Below are 20,833 nucleotides of genomic sequence, written 5' to 3' on the forward strand. Positions count from 1 at the left end.
TGCCACCCTCTCTCACCAGCTACTGGAGAAGGAGAGAACAGGAAGCGAGCAGCTCTACCTGGAAGTGAAGAATCTCCACAGCCTCAGCAACCTAGACCTTCTTCCTTCAGCAGTTGTTGGGTCATTTCCTCCACACCCAGAAAAAAGTCAGACAGTCTTCTGTTTACTCTGCCTTGGATAATTTCATCATGTCTCAGGATGTGTCAGGAAAGGCTTGAAGTCCCTGCTTGTTTGATGCTTTGGGAGCTCTGTGCCAGTATCATGGGATGTCTCCCACCTCCCTCTCCCAGTTCTATTCACCCCTCCCCAGGATATAGTCCTGTCCTTCCCAGGCCTGTGATGTGGATGGCTAGTACAGCCTGTTATGGGCAGCCAGTGGGAAACTGCACCTTCAATGATGTTCTGCTTCCAGGGTGGAAGGAGGAGACAAGGGGCACAAGATGGTACATGTGGTATGGACCGACTCATATTTGGACCCCTGTTTGTTCCTTCTGTAGGAACAAGGGCCCTGTGGGTAGGGTAAAGACAGGATAAAGGCCTCATTGAGCTTTAAGATCAATAGGGAAACTTATCAAAAGCAGTTTCTGCCTTCACAGGGAGACTCTGCAGTTAAGGCAGTTGAAAAGACAAAGAAAGGAGGGAGAAACTAGACTTGAGAAGGGTGCCAGGGAGCACAATTACCGAAAGAATTTAGCAGTTAGACACTGGGGAAGCCAGGGACTGGAGGGACCTGGAGTGCTGGTTCCCCTCACTCACTTGACAATGCAAGGGAGATAAGACACAGCCCTTTAAGGCATCTTATTTAATATGTAAGACATGCATACACACATCTACACATACACACATGTATGCCAGATCTCACATTAACATCAGGATAGCATTGCATACTGTACCTACATACATGTACACATGTGCCCTTTACATAATCATTAAGTAAGCTGCCTCCCTTGATAACATTTCTATGGACTTATTAAAATGTAACTGGCAAACTTTTTAATCAGACATATGGCAGATGACTCTAGAGTGGCCAGCCCATGATCCTGCCTCTATGCAAGCAGCTCCTGACAGGATGATGCATGGAGCTTGGAGAGTGAACTCAAAGTTGCAAAAGAGAACTGGGAAGCTAGAGATGGCAGGAACATGGAATGCCTGCTGAGGGAAGCTGCAGGCAGTGAGTAGAGCTGGCCCAAGAGAGTAGCTCTGTCAGCAACCAGCAAGATCATAGGGGCAGGGCTGCCCAATTCCTTGGGAGCTCAAATTCCCCAGCCCCAGTGTACCCTAAATGCCAGACAGGAATGGTATGATTTAATGTTTTCCTATTGGGTTTCAATCTTGCCTTGGTAAAGTGTCTCTATTCCTTCCTTTTGGAATAGGAATGTTTGTCCTGTAGCATTATATCTTGAAAATATGCAACTTGTTCTTTTTATTTTTACAGGGTCTTATGGTTGAGTTTGCCTTGAGTCTCAGAGGAGACTTTGGACTTGGGTTCTTGAGCAATGCTGGAATGATTAAAACTTTGGAGACTCCTTGGGAATGGACTGGGTACATTTTTCATTGTGAAATAGACATGATCTTTTGGGGACCAGGGATAGATTGCTATAGTTTAGATCTTAAGTGTTTCCCAAGGGCCTATGTATTAATTCCCATCTTGTTGCTGCTGGGAAACAGTGGAAACTCTAAGAGATGGGGCCTAGTGGGAGGTCTTCTAATCACTAGGGGTGTACCCTTGATAGGGATAGAGAGCACAGCCCCTTTCTCCTTCCTTTTTTGTCTTTTCTTTTCCCTCCACCTCTTTCTTGTCCTTTTCCCCTCTCTTTCTCCTCCTTATTCTTTTTTCATCTCATCTATGAGTTGAGTGACTTGGGTCTGCCACATGTTCCCCATTACAATGTGCTACCTCACCACAGATCCAAAAGCAATGAGACCAACCATTTATGGACTGAAACCTCCAAAGCTATGAGCCCAAATTAACTGTTTTTAAGTTGATTTATCTTTGGTACTTGTTATAGTGAAGGAACCCTGACTAACAAAACTGGATGACATTTCTACTGAATTATTAAAATGTGACTGGCCAAAATTTGCATCATTTAGAAGTATGAAAGATACCCTGGAGTGGTCCTCTGTGATCCTAAGCCCTGGGGTTCACATCCTTATGTAATGTTCCCCTGTGAGGATAGGCAGAACCTGTGATTTGCTTTTAAACAATAGATGTGAAGCCACTTCTTTGATTATATTATGTTAAATAGCATTCTATCATGCTGCTAAGTTGTTCTGTAGATTTTCCTTATGAGCTTGATAAAGTGGTCATGTTGGGGAAGCCCAATTTGCATGGAGCCACAGTAGCCTCTAGCATCAGAGGACAGGCTTTCTCTAATGAACAAGGTACTAATCAATAGTCATAAAAAATGTCATATCCCTCAGCCCTACAAACAAAAGGAAATGAATTCTACCAACACTCTAAGTGAGCTTGGAAGTGAGATCCTAAACTGAGGGCTCAGTTGAGCTGTGGCCACACTCCTGACCCAGAGAACCTATTTATTAGATAGTAGATGGGTATTATTTTAAGCTAAGTTTGTGGTAATATGCTATGCATTGGTAGAAAACTAATACAATAGGGCTTTGTCTTTTTTCATAGCATTCTGTTCTTGTTTTATGGCTCATATTTCCTTAAATATATACATTTAAGTATTTAAAATTTTTCTTCTTTTTTCCAATTATCTGTTCCATTGAGTGTCAGTTTTTTATATATTTCATTCACTCTCTTTCATGCTACTGGTCTAATGCCTGATGAGTAGTTATCCACTCCTTTTCAGTCAGAAGGACTGCATATATTTGAGTCTTCTATTCTCTTGTTTAAATTTTCCTACCTCTAAGTTTCTCTTATGAGTATATATTATACCTAGAAACTCTGCAGTATTGACTGACAGCTTTTATGTTTGGGTAAATATGTAAGAAGCCAGTTGAGGAACTATAGAGGCCCAAGGTTACCTTTTTGGTCATAAGCATCACCTGAGTTAAAAGACGTAGTTCTCCTTGAATGTTGTATTTAGTCTTTGGGGATAAATTTTGACAGAGTCTGCTTCAGGTGAAGAGGTTGGCAAAGTGAATGAAAGGGTCTTTCTTACTTCTTCCTCCCAAAGTCAGCCCTTCAGATTCCTCTTCACCTCCACTGCTGTCTTCTCATAATTGTGTTTGGGCTGTGACCTTATCTGGCTATTTCATCTGTCAGTAACCGCTCCACCATCTTTGGCATTCCATTCATGTTGCTCAGTCCTTCATAATGACCCATCTGCTCTCTTGGCTCTCCTCTGTGTACATTTATTTCTGTGGGTATATATATTGCTTGGCCAGGGCTGCCATAGCAAAACCACAGATTAGGTGGCTTAGATAGTAGACATTTATTTTCTCACAGTTTGGGTAGGTGAAAGTCCAAGGTGAAGGTGCCAGCAGGGTTGGCTTCCAGTGAGGTCTCCCTCCTGGGCTTGCAGACTACCTTCTCACTGTGTCCTCACACAGGCATTCCTTTGTGCACACACTTCTAGTGTCTCTTCTTTGTTAGGCCTCTTGGATTAGAGTCCTACCCTTGTGAGCCTTAACAACTTCCTTAAAGGCCCTATGGCCAAACACGGCCATCTTGGTAGCTTCAGTGTATACATTTTGGAGAAGTACAGCGAAGGTCATAGTAATGGAGATCTCAGCAGCTCATGAACTGAAACTGAATTGGCCCTTTGTGTAAGAACACTGGGCTGTGATGCTGGATAATTTTGGGGCTAGGTACTCTTTGGACAAGTGCTGGGATCCTTAAGACAGAAAGGGTATGAAAAAGAGTAGAACAGCAATAACTTGGGACACTAAACTGAAGAAAGACCACATCAGAGAGAGTGAAAGAGAGAGGCATTTGGAGTGGAAGCATGTGTCTTCCTGGGAATGCTGGGCATGAGGGCTCAAGGGTTCTCTGAGTGTAGGTCAAAGAAGTGGGAACCAGGAGTCGACAGCAGGGATGAGCAGCAGGTGCAGCACAACCCAGATATTTTCCCTGAGTAGAGCCAGGGGCTTGAGGTGCAGCATTCCAGGGAGCCAGCTGGTGGAGCCAAGTCACAAACTGCCGTTCTCCCATTTCTTAGTGTAACCCTGTTGTGGTACTTGGCTGGTAACCTGGGAAACACCTGTTGCAGTTTATTGGGCCCATGGCTTTGTTCAGCCACTGTAAACTTAGGGACTCCATAGTTATCGTCCACAAAAATAACTTAAGTGGGCCAATGGAAGACGCCTTTAGCTGGCGTCTTTTAGCAAAACTCACTCCTCTCAAAAGATTCTACTTTGCAGGTGCACATTACACTCACGAGTAATGTCTTGCAAAGCAATTCAGAATTAAAGAAAACAGAGGAAGGGCTAAAATACCTCAGACTATAAAACAGAGACTGTTTTCACTAATTTCCTAGTGACACTCTGCCATTTACATTTCAGGCTCAGTATTCAAGATAACTTTCATTATGATATTATATTAATAGACTAATTCACAGCAGGAATGTATCTTTACTTTGGTCATACTTGGGAATTTCTAGTGTTCCAATGTGCTTTTCAAGGGAGGGGTAGAGCTCCATTCCTAGCAATGGAAAATTACGTATAATGAAAGGACAAAAAGAAATGAAAAACTAATTCTAATGACTTGGAATTTTGTTGTAAATATTTTAAAAAAATTTTTATGACCTAGAATTTGCAAATAAGTTTATTTTACCAAGATTAGTAAATGTAAATGTGTTTTATGCTCACACATTTCTAAATGCTCTTACTTCTGTTTTTATAACTCATTTGACACCTTAAGAAGAAATCAGAATACACAATTTTCCTATTTTGGGATAAATTTCCCAGCTCTCCAATGATATTGTTGGCTTTTTGAGGGACAGGGTTGTACCACATTGAGCTTGAAACTTAATAACAAACGTTCCTTGTGCATCTCCTGTGTACTAAGTTGTGTGCTTGGTACTTGGGGTACAATGGCACACCAACTGTGGTCCCCATCACCATTTTCAGCCCAAGTGGAGAGAGAAGCACACAGAAAAGTGATTTGAATATAACACAGATGCCAAGATGGCCACGCACATAGTCGTTCTCAGGCTTTGGGCAGTCAGGGCTCCTTTGTACTTGTGAAAATAATTGAGGATCCCACGGAAGTTTTGTCTGCATGAGTTATAGCTACCAACCTATCAATTAGATTTTAAAATGGAGACACTGCAAAATAGTAATTAATTGAAAATGATTATAATATGATGTTAATATAAAATTAATTTATGAGCAATAACTGTATTTTCAAAAATAGTAAAAATGGCATTGTTTTGCATTTTTGAAAATAATTATATTTCTGTATCTGTGCCTGCATTTTAATGCAGTCCAATAAAGTTTTTTGTTCTTGTTTGTTTTTATTTTCTCTCTTTTTTTTTTGAGACAGTCTCGCTTTATGGTTCAGGCTGACCTTGAACCCGCTATATAGCGCAGGCTCTCCTGGAACTCGAAGTGATTCTCTTGCTTCAGCTTCCTAAGTGCTAGGATTATAGGCATGCACTAGTATGCAAGGCTTTTTGTCCTTTGGGATTTTTTGTTTGTTTGTTTGAAGTAGATGAAGAAATTCTGGCTTCATGTAGATAGGTGACTGGGAAAAGCAAGGGCATTTTGTTCTTTTTTTTTTCCTGAGACAGGGACTCCCTATGCAGTTCAGGCTGGCCTTGAACTCACTACACAGCCCAGGCTGGCCTGGAATTCATGGTGATCTTCCTGCCTCAGCCTCTCAGCTGCTGGAATTACAGGCATGTGCCACCACACCTGGCAAAACAAGGATATTTTAGTAGAATTTTCATAATTCTATATATTCTTTGATAACACATTGAAATTCAACAAGTAGTAAATTTTTAAACTACTTTTTTGTGGTTGGTGAACACACTTCAGACCTATTCACTAAGCAAATTTCAATACATTATTATTAACTATGTTGTACACGATGTCTCTAGGAATTGTTTGTATAACTGAAACATCGCATCTTGAAGCATTAATGTTAAGTGAAATAAATCAGATACACAAGCTTAAATATCAACATGGTGTCTCTTATAGGAGAAACTCAAAGTGTGAATAAAGAGCGAAATAAAAGAGATAATAAGCAACAGAGAAGTCTTTTTGCAAATGGGAAGGAAACCAAGAGATAAGGGCAGGGAGGAAGGGAGGGATAGAGAACTGAGTGTGTTAGGTACACGTGCCAACTTGCCACGAGGGCCGTAATCATCAAGCACTGCAAGCATGTACTAATAAAATAAAAATTTAAAAAAACGACCCCCCCAAGGCCCCTGAAACTTTGTGTCCTTTGACCAGCATTTGTTCATTTCCCCTCTGCTCAGCTTCTCTTTTCTAACAGTTTCGTTTTTCAGATTCTGCATCTACATGAGATGGTGCGGTATTTGTCTTTTTGTGTCCAGATTATTTTCCTGTCCTCCACTCTCATCCGCACTGTCACAAATGGCAAGATTTGCTTTTGTGTTGAAGGTGGAATCAGATTCCATGGTATATGTAAGCCAGGTTTTCTTCATCCATTCACCTGTCAATAGGCAGGTGGGTTCCATATCATGATTATTGTAAATAATGCTGCAGTTGACATGAAGATGCAGGTATCTCTTTTACGCAGTGATGTAATTTCCTTGAATCTCATACTCAGAAGTGTGACTGCTGGATACTATGGTAGCCCTAGTTTTAATTTTTTTCCCCATTAAGTTTATTGGTATATTTTAGATATAAAATACAGTTACATTCATCATTGGGATCTTGTATCATTACATGAATATCTTGGTTCTTATTTTTTTTTCCCCTTTCTCTGCCCTCCATTCACCCCCTCCACCCTTCCCTATTTGAAAAGATTTTGTTTCCATTTTTTTCCTTTTCTCCTATTTTTTCTTTTCCCTTTTTCCTTTCCCCTACCCCTCCCACTTCCCCTGCTCCTTTAGACCTTTACTTTGTATTACACAATATCAATTATACATTTTTTAAATTAAAATATCAAGACCTGGGAGACATTACCACAGATTTTACAGAATTTAAAAGGATATAGAAAGCATGTTACAAAAATCTGTTTTGAAATAAACTTGACAACTTTTTTTTTTTTTTTGGTATCGGGGATCGAACTCGGGACCTTGCGCTTGCAAGGCAGGTGCCGGAACCACTGAGCTAAATCCCCAGCCCATGACAACTTCTAAGAAGTACCTTGGAAGACAAATTAATGAAACTAACTCTGGCGGAAATATAAAATTTTAATAGCACCTATTAAAGTATATTCTTAGCTTGAAAACCTACCTATATGACAACAACAGGCTTATAAACATTTTAACTGATAAATTATATCAAACAATTAAAGCAGAAAAAAGAAGGAACACTTCTCCCTTCATTTTAGGAACTCAACATTGTGCTAATCCTAAAACTGGATAAAGATAATAGAAGAAAAAAGTATGAACATAGATAGAAATTGGAAGTCAGACCTGGCAGTATGTAGAAAGTGGTTTTATTATAGGGATGGCAGTGTTGGTTCAGCATTGGAAGATCCACCCCCAAAAGTCATCATTTTAACAGAGGAAAAGAACAAGCCATATGATCCTGTCACTAGTTGGAGAAAAAGTATTGGACTAAATTCCACGGCTGTTCATGGTAAAAGCTCTCAAGAGACTAGAAGTAGAACAGAACTTTCTCAACAGATTAAAGACATGTACTCCATACTTCGAGTGAGAACACCTTACATGAATGGAGAAGATACAATGCTTTCTCCTTAAGGTGGGGAACAAGGGCAGATATGCTTACTCTTCATCTGTCCATTAAACCTTGAAACCTAGGCCCAAAACAAAATAGTCTGGCAATAAAATGACACAAGTAGGATAGAATTGGCAAGGTAGAAGCAGAATCTTTATATGTAGATGAAATGATCATCTACAGAGAAAATACTCAGAAATCTCTAGGAGCCCCTAGAACTTGTATTTGAATTTAGCTGGATTAGAAAACACAAGGTATATATAAAAATTCAGGTCTGTGCATACTTGCTATAAATGAAGAGTTGGATATTGAAATTTAAAAGTTATGTAGGAGTACAAAGGACCTAGAAAAGTAAAAAAAAAAAAAAAACAGTATTGGAAGATGTTTATTATCTAATTTTAAGACTTCCTCTAAAGCTACAGTAATCAAGGCAGTGTTGATGTGAGGAAAGACATATACATCATTTGAATAAAACAGAGAATCTAGAAATAGAACCACAAATATATGGTCCACTGAGTTTTGAAAGATTATTTAACATTAGCATTTTATAGAATATAAACTCAATTCAAGAACTGAGGAAAAGATAGTGTGTTCAGCAAATAGCACTAGAACATCTGGTATCCATATGCAAAAAATTAACCTCAACTCTTTATTTCCATACATAAAAATAACTTGAAGGGATCTATGAACCTAAATATGAAAGCCTAAAAGTATAAAACTTTAAGAAGAAATTATAAGGGAAAAAGTTTATGAATTTAGGGCAGGCAAGAACTTCCTAGGATACAAAAAACATGATGTATAAAAGAAAAAAATTGATAAATGAGATTCCATCAAAATTTAGAACTTTAAATGACATCGTTAAAATAAAAAGTAGTCCTTAAACAGACCATATTTACAATGCATATAACCTATGATCAGAATATATAAAGAACTCTTATAGCTCATTAATAGACAACCCAATTAAAAAGTAGACATAAGAAGATGATAAATAGACAGTACAGCAGAAGGAAAGGTGTGCAACTCTAGAATCAGAAAAATACTAATCAGTACCATAACAAGATTGAATTATATACTCATTAGGGAGATGAAGTTAAAAGTTGTAAAAGCCTTGTCATGACTTTTTCTTTTTGTTGGATTCTCCCTCTTTGTGTTTAATTTGTCACACCCAATGGATTCATTCTGCTGGGCTTCCAGGGGTTGTGATCCTTGTTGTCTTTTCCTAGGGTATTGTCTAAAATTTTTTGGAGTGCCTGTTTGGTATTCATGAAGTTTCTGAGGTGCTCTTTATCATCAAAGTATCTTATTCTCCATCAATTCTGAAAGATAGTTTTGCAGGGTACATCAATCTGGGTTGGAGGCTGTTTTCCTTTAGGGCTTGAAATCCATCACTCCAAGCTCTTCTTGCCTTGAGGGTTTGCACTGAGAAATCTGCTGTGATTCTGATGGGCTTTCCTTTGTATGTGATTTGTTTCTTTTCTCTCACTGCTTGTAGAAATTTGTTCTTCTGTTGGGTTTCTGGAATCCTAACTATGATATGCCTATGTGTAGATTATTTTTGATCAAGGCTAGCTGGAGTCCTATGTGCCTCACTTATCTGTATGTCAAGTTGTTTTCCTCCGCTTGGGAAGTTTTCTTCCATCACTTCTGTGAACAGTTTTTTTATGTCATCTGCACTCTCTCCTATTTCTTCATTGACTTCAATCAGTCTTATGGTATTCCTCTTTGCATTGTCTAGCAGCTGCTGGATTGATTTCTCATGTTCCCTTACAATTTTAAAGCAATTTTTCTTTTCCTGGTCACTAATTGCAATCTTATCTTCTATATCTGAAATTCTATCCTCACATTGGCTCATTCTGCTGTGTAGACTTTCAGTGGAGTTTTTAATCTCCTGGAAATCTGTTTGCATCTGTTTTATGGATTCCATTTGTTTCCTATGTTGGGATTCCATCATGTTCCTCAGATCCTCTATTTTTTTAATCTGTGTCCTCTCTAGATTTATTAATCATGTCTTGCACTATTAGCACAATCTTTGCTGTTATCTGAGTAATTATTTCCGATTTTATTTTTCCCAGATCCTCTTTTTTGCCAGTTCAGGGAGTCCAAGTGGTTGAGTATCAGATTGTTCCATTTCGTTTCCCTTTGTGGTTGCTGTAGTTGATCTGGAAGTCTGTTTTTGAAGCTTGTTTAAGTGTCTTCTTATTTCCACGGGGTGGGGCATGCTTCTGGCACCTGCACAACTCACCTTCTCTGCCCCAGGAGCATGGAATGGCAGCAGGGGAGCCTCCTTCCGGGTGCTGGGACTGGCTCACCTTCTCTGGCCTCCTAATTTTAATTTTTTGAGGAGCCACTATTCTGTTTTCCATAATTGTTGTACTAATTTACATCCTCCCTGTGCTCCAAATCCTTGACAGAACTGACCTTCTGACTTTATGTTACGGACCAGCCTAATAGGCATGAGTTGATGCCTCATTGTCATTTTGATTTGCATTTCTTTGATAATTAGTGATATTAAACATCTTTTTATATTTCTGCTATGGGATTTAGATAAGTAGTAGTTTCTTAAAGATTAGTTGTGATATATAATCTGAAACTGTATCATTGAACTTTTGTAGTGTGCAGCACTAAACTCTCGTTTGGATGTTGAGTTGGTCTTTTTCTTATGAATCATTTTTGTGACACAGTGCACTGGTCTTTTGGAAAATACTTTTTTATTGAGTTATGCAGAAATTTTCAAATATTGACCAACTTCATTATGCAATATTAAAAACACATTCATTCATATCATCACTGAGCTAATCACCAGTTAGAAATGTCTTTAGGGACTAGGAAACTAATTTATTAAATGTTTATTAAAATCCTATTTTTTCCCTCAGAGGCCCAAGTTTTATCACTGACAATAAATGTCACCGATTGTTTTCCTTGAAGTAACAGGCTTACTTTGCTCATTTGAGAAAACAGCTGCCAATTACGCTGGTCTGCATAAGTATAATATGCCTGTCATTTATTCTTTCAAACAAAAGTGATGTTCCCTGAAAAAACAGCTTGTTCTGCTCAAAACTCAGATAAGTGGAAATCTTCAAGGCAACTCTCAAATGTTAATATGCTTTATGTCCTATCCCATTTAGTCTTGCAGAAATTAAAAGATGTATACTAGAAGGCGAGGATTCAAAACGTCACTCTTTTTCACTGTGAGTGTGTAATGGTGAAGGCCACAGTGATGCTGCACACTTCAGTAACACTGCCTCGCTTCATGCTGGACACAAGCAGTTGTACCTGGTTGCTTTAGATCATTATAGCAAATGCCAACACAGTGAAAATGGCAACTAATGTGTTAGTATTAGTATGAAAATAGTTTTGTCACTGTGGACACCATAAAATGACTTGGTGACTTTAAGGACCACTAGTGGAGGAGAAGAATGGGGAGACTCAGCCTACCTGGTTGGGGACAGAAAAGAGGGAGAGGACGAGAGAGCTGAGACACTGGTTCCTTGTTGATGAGTTCCCAGCAGTCGATCGCAGAGGTTGTTCAGTGAAAGAAGATAGAGGAAGGTGTGGAGAAAGTGTTCTGCTTTACATCAGTATACAATGAGTTATCTATCACACAGTGTGCTGCAAAGTGGCGCCTGTTTGTTGGCCTCATGGTCAGGCCTGTCAGGAGCCCTGCATAGCCTGCCTACATCCTTCCCATTGGGTCTCAGGAGCTGTGTTCTTGGCTGACTCTCTTCCAGGCTCATGTGGCTGCTCCAGGAAATTAGGTCTCTTTTCTTGCTAGTTGTCAACCAGAGCTCGTTCTCAGCTGCTAGGGGCTGCCTGTGATTTCCTGTTTCTGGCTGTCTCCAAAGCATGGTGGTTTGTTCCTTTAAAACCAGCAGCTGAATTCTTTGTGTTCTGATCTACTCTTTCAGTAAGGGTGCAGTAGTTTTTCAGCGTTCATCTCCTTATGCCAGAGTCAACGTATTTGGGATCTACACTTGTTTCATGCCACAAAACCTAATCTTCAGCACATTTACAGGGCAGTGGACAGCATTATACAGGATGTAATGCGGACAGCATTATCCAGGAGCTGAGTCTTGCATTAGCCCCTCAAAATCCTGTCCACCACTAGAGCACATGAGGACAGTTCATAGATTTAAAATTAGGGGACATCAAAGCCCTATTAAGTGCAGGCAGTAGACCCTTGAGTTATGACTGGCCTGACATAAGAACAACTTAGATTATGACTGGAATTTTAGTTTTAACTTACAAAGTCTTGAGTTATGACCCGAATGCCAGTCGCTTATGCTTCCAGATGGTCTCAGATACAGATTTAAACAGTAAAGATTCTGGAAGGAACATGACAACATCCTTTCCTGTGTGGGGTTAACTGAGAAGTCCTGAGCCAGTGTCTCTCTAAGGACACTGAGATATGCCTGTATATCAGAGAGACTTTGAAGGCTGTGTAGAGGAGCCTGAGCCTTCAACTGACCTACTTGAGTTACAATCAGCCCTTGTGAATGAATTGAGTTCATAAGTCAAGGGCCCACTGTATTTTTACTATGAATGAAGGGTGGAGTAGGGGAGGGGATGGATCAGAAGGGGAGTTACCCACTTTAAAGTTGTCCTGCTGGCTGTGACACCAGACAGCCCCCCTCCAAGCCCCCAACTTCCCATCCTGGGGCCTTGTGGCTTCATAAGGAGGGCGCTGAAGGAGAGTGCGCTATCTTCCAAATTTCGCAGAGAGCTTTCTGGAACTGCTCCCAACGGAGGTCTGAGCTGTCACTGATTACCTCATTTGGAAAAGAGAAAGGTCTTCGCGACCTCAGGCATCATCACCCGGCGACAGCGTGAGTCTGTGGAAGGGTTTTTCGGACCTGACCGCGCCGGCTCTGCCTCTCTGCGCTGCGTGATTACCCAGCCGCCCACTGCCACCCTCCCGCTCCGCTCGATCTGCCCGTCCTCATCGAGGCTGCGCTTTTAATTGAGTCGCTGTCTTCTCCGAGACTGGGAGGCCCCCGAAGTCTCTCAGGAGAAGCTAGAATTTCTGATCAAGGGCTCACAGGCCTCTGATCAGTGAAGCCTGTTATTCCCAGCCCATCCCCCTTCCTCATTTTTTGGCCCAGTTTTGTTGATCACAAAGCACCAGGTGGGAGGTTGGTGAAAAAAATTTTAAAAGATTTTTCTCTTCTAATCTGTGAAGTCAGAGTCCCCGGCCCTTCTGATCACATCCGGGTCATATTTAGATGGCTTTGCTGGAATGGCTCAGTTCAGCACGCGTGATCAATAAGCAGGAGGAAGGAATGCAGGGAGCAAGCGAGAAACCTAATTAAGAACAGTGAAGGCCAATACAGAGCTCTTCTTTGTGAGGATGTCCTTTAACTTTGATCATAAACAAAAGTGGAGATACTTCCAGGTACTCTTCCCTTTCGAGTTTTCGAGTTATTTTCTCTTCAGCTCCTTCACGTCTCCCTCCCTCCTTCCATCCTTCCTCTCCCTCCCTCCCGCCCTAACCCTCTTCCTCCCTCCCGCCCTCGCCCTCTCCCTCTCCCTCCTGCCTCCCTCCTCCTCCTCCTTTCTTTCCTCATCACGCCCTAATGGTGATTGGCACTGGAGCTACAGAGATGAAGAGAAGAGAATCTGTCCTGCAAGAAGGATCATTTTCAGGAGAGAAAACTTGAAAACTCACAATTCAGTGTAACATAAATAAGCGAGTGGGCACTTCTCCCTGAAAGGCCTTGTGTGTGGGCAGCTGTCTCTCCGGAGCATTCAGCATTGCAGTTGGGCTGAAAGGTTGAATCTTTTCCAGGAGGATTAGTACAAGGTTTCCCAGAAAGGGGGCATGAAATTATACACTGTGCATGAAATTTTGAGGGAGTGACAGCTAATTATGGATTTAAATTGGTTGTATCCAGCTACCTAGATAGTCATTTTAATGCCACTAGATTCTGGAAAAGATTTAAGGACATTTATACATACACACAACTACAATAAGAGAAACCAAATTGAAAAATAAAATAAGTGGCTGAGAAAGTCAGTACAGAAAAAAAATGGGGGTACAAAAAATATGAAGGCAGTACTAGATTTAGCATACAAATCATATGTACAATTCTTTCCTTGCCAAAGCAAGGCCATAAATTTGGATCAAAGCCTTTTGGTGCCGAGAGAGAGAGAGAGAGAGAGAGAGAGAGAGAGAGAGAGAGAGAGAGAGAGAGAGAGAGAGAGAGAGAGAGAGAGAGAGATGCAATCAGTTCTGACACCTGGTGTTCACAAGATCAAATGAGCCAGTTGTTCAGGGACAGCTTGGCTATTCCTGGTGTTGAGAACAAAGAGGAATTTCTCTCTGGGGTCTGCAGTGATGTCCTAGGCAGCATCTTTATAGCAATTTGGGACTGAGGGCCATAAAGTAATTCCTTATAATGCTTTCAGTGTAGGCTGATGGCATATTTCCATGGTACCAATGAGTAAAAGTATTTCTGCATTACTCAAGGTTAAACATTCTGTCAGCCCTTTTACTGTTTCTTTTCTTTTTTGAGCCATGATAGGGATGGAATTACACATATTATAAAGTTTTTTTTCTGGATAAAATTCTTGTAGTAATATCACACAGCATATGTTTAATTGTCCATTTATCTAGGTGGTAGTTGGTTTTATAATTTTTTAATTTGGCCCTTTAATGTTCATAAGAATCTCACCAACTTACATGTCAGTTAATTTATAATTATTTACCCTATTTTCTCCATGAGATAACGAGATCCTTGGAATGGCAGCAAGAGCCCACCATGGCTTATTGTTCTGAGGCTGAAGCTGTGGGCGTCCAGCTGGGACAGGTACTGACTGCTTTGGGGTGATACGATCTGGCTTTTAGTTGTTTCCTTTCCCTCCTTTTATAAAGTAATTTCTAATTCCTTTAAGCTTTCCTGGTCTTATTGCCTTTGGGAACATTGCCTAGTACATTCATTCTTTGATTAGAAGCCTTTATAACTTTTATTTTCATATCTTCCATGTTCAACACCATTTAAATTGTGTCTAAAAATAAAGATAGAAAACATTCCAGATTTGTGGAGGAAAAAAATAATAATCATCTTGGTCATTTTCAAATTTGACATATTTATCAAAGTGTAAATTGAAAAGGCTTTAAGTATAAGATAAAAGGACCTATAATTTTAGTATTAAATTTAATTCTGCAACATGAACAGACAATATTAGATTCATACTGTTATTTCATTTTACCTGTACAAATTTATTATTTTAAAAAATCTATTATGCTTTTAAAAATAAGTATTAGAGACTAATCTAAATAGTTCTTATACCTAAATGTACCAATTCCACATTAAACTCTACGAGGGACTATTCACAAGAGAGCCAAATGGAGTATTTTAGACAAGCAATTCATAATGGCAAAATAAAACAATAGGCAGCTCTGCTGTAAGGTTTCACTGGGTAGAAATTCTAAGCTACAATACCTGCTGTACAAAGGGCTGAAGGGTGAGCTGATTATAAGGCAACTGCAAGTGATACACAGCAGAGCTGCTGCTTATGAAAGTGAAGCTAAGGGGGAACACTTCTCTGCTAGACAGCCTCAGCATTCCAACCACGGGGCTTCCCAAGGCATAGACCAGTGCTTCTTCATTGAAGACCTACTCTCACTTGCTTAATGAGCTAGGGCAAAATTAATAAAAAAAAACCCCAATATCCCTTGGAAAACAAAGAACACAAGACAGGAGTGAAAGTTGTTAATGATGTAACATAAAAAATAACCAAGAGGACCATAGATTGTAAAACGGAAATAAATAAAGATCAACCAAATGAGAAAAGCAAAATCTTTTCATTCAGAGATTGCTGTAACAAGGGACCTGGGCCTGTCTTGTGCATTTTAGCAGAGATCTGAAGGCAGGGAGAGGATTGGGAAGCTTTCTAGTGGGAAAGAGGAAGGGTTCAGGTATGCTCTAGTTGAAGGCTGTTGGTCTGGGGAGGCTGACAGTAGACTAATGAGAAGTAGGGCATTCCATGTGATTGGCTGGGGAGCACTATTTGGCTTTGTCTGGTTGGCTTTAACCTAGAAATTGGGCCCCAAATGAGGACTCCTGTCAATTATGAGTAAAATCCTGGCCATGCTGGGATAATAGTTGTGAAAGTTTCTCTGGATTGTTATAAGAGTTAGCAATCTGGCTGTATTGGTCTGTTTTCCATTATTATATTCAAACACTCAAGGCTGGGCCCTTTGTAAGGAGAAGAGGTTTAGTAGCTCATGGTTTAGGAGGCTTACAGTCCAAGACCAACTGCCCTATTGACTCTGGCCAGCACATCCGTGGCCTTGGTGGCAGCACATCATGGATGACAGGACAATGGTGAGAGCACTTGGAGGTGGGAAGCTAGAGCGAAATTCAGGAGTAGGCTCCTCTTTCGTAACAACTCTCACTCATGAGAACAACTAACGCACTTCACAAGACCAGTGTCAGGCTGTTCCGAGGGCCATGCCCTCCACAACCTAATCTCCATCCTCTAGGCTCCACCTTTTTTTTTTTTCCAGTGTAAGGGACTTCGCACAGAGCTACATCCCTGGCCCCTTTTTATCTTTTACTCGGAGACCTCTTAGATGTTCTACCAGGCCCACACTTCCAGCACCTGAACCTTGGTTAGGGGCTCCTGCAAGTCTGACCCACAGCAGGCTGGCTCCCTGAGCTCTCAGTGCCGACAAGAGGCTGGTTTACTTTTACCTATGTCCTGGCCACTGCCGATTTGTGTATTTGGTCTCATAGAGGCCTGAAAAAAATCTTCTTCTGTCTCCATGAACTTTGGGATATGGCTTCTTAGCTCTGCAGAGATGATTAAGTCTTGGGAGTAAAATGGTTTGCACATGAGAGGAAAACAAAACTGATTTTTAGTCATTAACTTACCATGGAAGTGGACTTTTCTCAGTAGACGTGCTAGTCCAGTGAATCCAAATAAAAGCTAGAAACTGTCTTGCTCTCAAATGATGGTGGAGGTGGTAGAGGAGGGATGGGTGCCAGATCATTTTAGTTTGTTCTCTCTCCTCCTCTGCTTGCCAAATATTTCAGCTCTGGGGTGGTTTGTACAGTTTTAAAAGGCTTCTCAGATGATTCCTGAATATGCTCTGGCCTACTGGTGTTCTCCACGCCCACACCCACGCCAAGCCTGGGGAACAGGGGAGAGCTCTTTTTCTCTCTGGTTACGGAGCACACTTGTCCTCAAGTTCTTTGGTATAAATGCTGACCCCATCATTTTCATCACTGTTGATAGGATGATATTTAGAAACATGTGAAAGTGCCTCTGTCCCTTTTCCCAGAGTAAAGGAAGAAGGTGAAAGAGATTCAGTGTTTCATAGCAGGAATACAGAGAACACTCGGAACATTGTTTCTGTCTAATATTGCCCATATTAACAATAATCCACTTACATTTCTGTTGGAATGGTTAATACTTTTTCAATCCAAAAACACAAATGGCCTTTTGCATTGTATACTGACTCTTACACTAGAGGACATTTTGGGCTGTCCTAATTTTTCCACCAAGTCCATAGCATAACATAGCCTGAGATTTATTATAAATCTCATCATTTCTTTGTTCTGCTGCACATTCAGAAAAGCATGTTTATAATATTTATAAGAAATGTTATGAGCAGATACTTTGTGGCTCTTCAGTCTAAGAGTTTCTTTTAAAGATATATTTACACAAATGTATAACTCTTAAAACACTGTACTCTTATGACACACATGAGAATTACAAAGCATTGATAATAATCCAAGGAAAAGTAAACCACTTGGAAGCAGTAGCAAGGGTGGCAATGTCCCTGGAGCACAGAGTGGCTTCAAAGGAACATAAAGGAATCCTGCATGGTGATGTTGGCTGGACCCACAGACATGTGGGCGATGTTTTTCAGATGTTGAAATGTGTGTCAAGAGGTTCATTTACAAATGGTTGGTGCAAAAACCTTAAAATATTAGTGAAAACTAATGCATTCATATTGGAATTTCTATTACCAAATGGTATTGCCTGTAGTACTTACTATGATATTAGCTACCAGCTGATGCTGAAGATTTGGTTATTTCAATAGCTGCTACTACTGAATGCATTTGCAGCGGGTGACACAGGCCTGGGACTGCAGCTCTTAAGGCCCTAAATTATCTTGTTAGATTGGCTTTGCTGACTGTATCTTCTCACATACTTCAACTTGAACATTTTATTCTGCCCTAAACACTTCACTTGATTTCCCACCTTACAGGCTGCTCTACTCCAGGATTTCTCCTCATATAAAATGTCTTTCTCCCATAGCATTTGCCTTGTGAATTTATTCCCTTTTATTACATTGTGACTCAAATTTCATACCCATCCACCCACCCATGCATCCAGTATTTTACCTTATTTTTGAGTCCAAGGTACTGTCAAAGATAAAGAAAATATAGCTGGTCATTTTCCTTTGTGAGATTCTTTCTGAAAACCCACCTCAGACCAATCTGATGATGCTTCTTCCTCCTCAGATGAGAACTTGTAGAACTTTGTACATTTTATCTTATATTATGGCTCATTCTGAAGTTAGAGGTCTGGACTTTAAACTTGTCCTTGTTTTTAATCCCTGAACTGCCTGTGTATTATCTTGCATGGAATGGTCAGTTAAGGAATATCTGTTGTGTACTGACTGAAAAAGAGCTTGCAATTATTTCCTTCAAACACTTTGCTCCAAAAGGGCTTTTATAATTTACCTCCCATTCTTTCTAGAAAGTTCTCTCTCAAATAATGTTCTAATACATTTATACATTTTTTATGCATTGTGGATCAACTTGGAGCTCTTCTATTTTGTCCCTGTTAGTTCTGATTACCTTTCTGTGGCTATACAACCAGGGTCTGCTGAAATAACTCCATTTCTGTAATTCTTTGCAAGATACGTCGGGGAACTGAGGAAGTGCTCAGACTCTGTAATATAAATGTTAAATTTGGAGCATTAAATACTGAAATTGGCCTTGAAATTATCCATGTACAGAGGATTTGAAAGCATAATAGTGAAATAATTAACTCTGTACAAACTGCATAAACCTGAGCTCATGTCTCATGAAATTGAAGAATGAAATTGTGAACAATAGGAGGAAGTTTGGAGAATGTCTATTGGAAATAATAAGAAGAAAAATAGCTCCTGGTTCTGAGGAAGGGAGTTTTTTGAGGTGTTTTCTTTGTTTTGGTCTTATATAGATAAGCAGAGCTCGGGAACTTCTTTTAAACAAGTGGCTCTGTGAGTTTAGGATAACCACCTGGAGTTTAGGCTTTGTAATGTAGGCTGTAAAGAAAATCAGTTACTCAGCTGGCCAAGATTAAAGGAAACTGTGTTTAAAGGAAACCAATTACTCTGCATTTCTAAGTTCTTCCAAGTCCAGCCCAGAGGTCCAGTGGAGCTGTCAACTAACTTAACATCTTGTGCCTAAGAAGTTTCTTCCTGGGAAGAAGGGTCCTTGTTTGCCCATTCTTATACTAACTTTTATCCTTGTTCCCGTGTTTGCTCTTACATTTCTAAGATTAACTAACTGCAAGCTTGAAATAGCTCTTAACTAGGTGTATGTGCTATTTTCTTTGTGTCTAGCTGAAACTATCTTAGGTCAGTCCCTTTTACAGTAACTTGTTCAAGAAATGATTCTTTTGGGGGGAGAAAAGAATAGGACACAAAACTCTGGGGTACATTTTATGAAAAATCACTGAACTGGATAGTGAGTCAAAGATGGTGTAGGTCACCTATGTATAGGTAGTAACACAAAAAATATTTAATGAGCAAAATAATAAAAAATTGGGTTCAGCCAATTATGGTTTTTTTTTTTTTTTTGGTACCAGGGATCGAACTCAGGTCCTTGTGCTTCCATAGCAGGTGGCGAAACCACTGAGCTAAATCCCCAGCCCAGCCAATTATGGTTTTTGAGAAGAAGCAGAAAATAGAAAAACAAGAGTAGGCAAAAGGCCTTTTCTTAAAAGCCCTAATACGCCCTGGTAAATACTAAGAATGTAGGACATCCAGGGAGTGGATGCAGTCTGAAGAGTAAGAAAAATATTATAGTCAAGGGTCTAACAAGGTGGTGAAGAAAGTCTAAAAGAACACAAGAGAGAAGACTCTGGCTTTGATCCAGCGGATGTCAGATGTTTTGTTACAGCAGAGAGCAATGGTAGGAAAATGATGGAAATGGTGCAACCCAGAAATGAATCCAAGGAAAGCACATTTCAATAGGGAGTACAAATAGCATGCTCCAGGTACAGGACTTTGAAATGGTAGAGACATAAGACAGAAATGTGGTTAAAGTCAGGTGAATGTAGTGTATTGGAGCATGGGAGAGATTTTTAAAAGTTATACAGTATTTATGATTTCCTCAAATCTGATGGCTGAGATTAAACAGAAAATAAATAGGTAAGCAGTTTGATAATTGGATGACCCGCCCTAAGAATTTCCCTACATATATTTATGATATATACATGTATATACACATATATACTGTACATATCAAGTATATTTGACTTAAAAAGACTTTGAATTAAAAGCAACCCTGCAAAATGGTGAGAAGTTTGCCAGAGAAGTATTCTGATGAAACTTTAGGATGTGATGGATGCATTTATGGCCTTAATGGTGGTGACAGTTTCTCAAACTCAAGTTGTGCACATTAAATATGTACAGCTTTGTGGGTCACACCTCAAAAAAGTGTTTTAATTTATTCTCTAATGCAGATATCAGCTTAGATCCTGTGTATCATTGCATAAGATGTGTTCAAACTCTCATCTATTCTGTTGCTGGTGTTGGTCCTGCTTACTTTCTTGTGCTCACATTGCTTTTTTGACTTTCACCTTCTGCTGAAATAGCTCAGTTCATTTGCTGCCCTGTAACACAGTTTACAGAACAGGTAAAGTGCTCAGGCTTTTCACAATTTGCACCGTGAAACAACACACAACCTTTGTTCCCAAAAGGCTTTTAGTGGGTAACAGCGTTTGGTAATGATTTCAAGTACATAAAAAGAGTGTTTACACCTCAGCAATGTCAGGAAGTTCAGGTTGAACTTAGGGTAACTTTCTTTTTGGCAATTGCTTCTCTTTACCA

Source organism: Heterocephalus glaber, unplaced genomic scaffold (assembly GCF_053883595.1).
Source record: "Heterocephalus glaber isolate CG9 unplaced genomic scaffold, H.glaber_assembly_v1.0 deba00001550, whole genome shotgun sequence".
NCBI lineage: Eukaryota > Metazoa > Chordata > Mammalia > Rodentia > Bathyergidae > Heterocephalus > Heterocephalus glaber.